The sequence below is a fragment of the Bombus impatiens genome, unplaced genomic scaffold (genome assembly GCF_000188095.3).
Source record: "Bombus impatiens unplaced genomic scaffold, BIMP_2.2 scf_1079, whole genome shotgun sequence".
NCBI lineage: Eukaryota > Metazoa > Arthropoda > Insecta > Hymenoptera > Apidae > Bombus > Bombus impatiens.
The window spans coordinates 4,299-6,447 of NT_177498.1; positions in this window are offsets into that span (position 1 = coordinate 4,299).

Consider the following 2,149-nt stretch of genomic DNA (forward strand, 5'->3'; position numbering starts at 1 on the left):
TTTCTTCGTTCTTATCAGCTCGTAGATATGGTCCAATTATCCAGCACATTTGATTATCCGGCACAGCCTCGATCCTGACGGATAATGGGAATTCTACCGTACCAATATCGACAGAAATTGCTTCATAGACGCAAACGGAGGAAAAATCTTTATTATAGTAAATGTTCGATACGATTTGCTTGCGCTGTAATGCGACAGTCACATTGTCGTACATCTTCGAATATTCCTCTTCGTCTATCGAGTAATCTCGATCGATATTAGTAATCCCGGGCTAACTTGGATACTTCACAACCAATCTCGTTGTTTACGTTCAACGAAGAAAATCACTCGCGACATCCAATGTTCGTGAATGATAAAAATCGATTTTACGCCAAAAGTCATCGTCCGCAGGGATCAAGTCGCTTGGACGCGTTTGCTCCTCTTGGTACGTGAACTGTAAACTCTTCTAGTCGCGTATCCTGTTTTTTAACAACCTGTTACATCGCTTTGCTTATATATTTACAATTTCTTGAAAGAAAAAAGCTATAGTCGAAAAATTGAAAAGTTACGTGCTCCTTGTCTACACGAATGTCGTAGATCTTTTCTTCTCCTTGCCTTTTTCTTTTTCTTGAATCGAGAGTTTGCGGTCGCGTCAACATCTTGGGTTATTTAGCGACTACTTACCGGTCACTTTACTTTGATACTTGATACTTCAGTAACTTGAAACGTGGTTGAGTTTATCGTTTAAATACGCTTCCTGAGATGTGTACATTGTTGATGAACGAGATTAGGATGGTACACCATTTATCTCAACGAAATTGTATTTACTAATGAAATTTCAATTGCTAATGGAGTTTCCAAACGTTCTACGGCTATAACACACGCGATACACGCGTGAAAGATTCCTATGGTAGTATCCTATTCTATTTTTTTTTTTTTTTTTATTTATTAAAATTACAATCAATTCTCGCGTTGAGAATCCTATTCTATGCTCTTTGTATCGTTGTAGGTTTCGTTATCTGCTACCAATACGGCAATTGTTATCGAGCAAGAAGGAATATAAAATAGAGCATAGTTTCGATGAAAGATTTTCAGCAGAATTTCAATTTACAGGTAGCTGTTGCGATCCAAGGTTTTAAATAAAAAAAGAAGAATTTGACCTTTTACAAATATAATTTTGCGAGCCACTGTACACGTTATTGCACCCGAACCGGCTGGCAGCGGAAACGATCAACACAACCATAGAAAGAAGACTAAAAAGGAAACACTCAGCAGACCTCACAAAGGATATATCTTAACAAACACGAAGATGGTACCCCATTGGGGATAGCCACCCACGTGATAATCAAACAGATAAGAAATTCTACCAAATGTCCAAATTGGACAAATTGAGAATGTGAAATTTTAAATAAAAAAAAAAAAGAAAAAAAAGAAAACTGTACACGTTCGATTTTATACGTGTATCGCCCTTCGTGTATCTTTAACGATAGGTCACAGAATTTTCAAGTGTCTCGGATACAATGCATTCCACGGGAAGTCTAAATTAATTATGAATAATTCAAGAGACCAAGATCATCATTTTCTAATGTTTATCGTGCAAACTAAATTATTCGATAAATTAGCATGCTACAATGTTAATATTTCCCAGATAATATATTCTCCTATAGTGACGCTAATAACCTTGTAGTTGATGCGACGTTAAACCTCGTCTGGACTGCGAACTCACGTGCAAAGAGCGCGTCAAAAGAGTGATAGAAAATACGTATAAAAATGGGGAAAAAAAGACAGATATATCGCTTGACAAAGAGGAAGGCAGTGCTCCGTGTAGACAATAAATCACCAATGTACGAAACGATGATTAAACCCATACACAGACTTATGGAATAGTCCCATTGGTAACAGCAGCAAAGAACCGTGTGGGTAAATTTCAATCGTACACCTCGACCTCAAGATACCCATAGTCAAAGAGGAAATATGGGAAAATATAGCGACAGATATAGCAAAAGAGTCAACAAACACCGAAACCCCCTAATCACTGGGCTACTTGATACGACGGACCAGATTCGCAGGCTGAAGAGGCACTATCCGCTAGACCTAAACGCTAGATTCAATTAGTTATCTAAATTAAGTAATATTCACTTATTTATAACACTTACTTATATATTATACT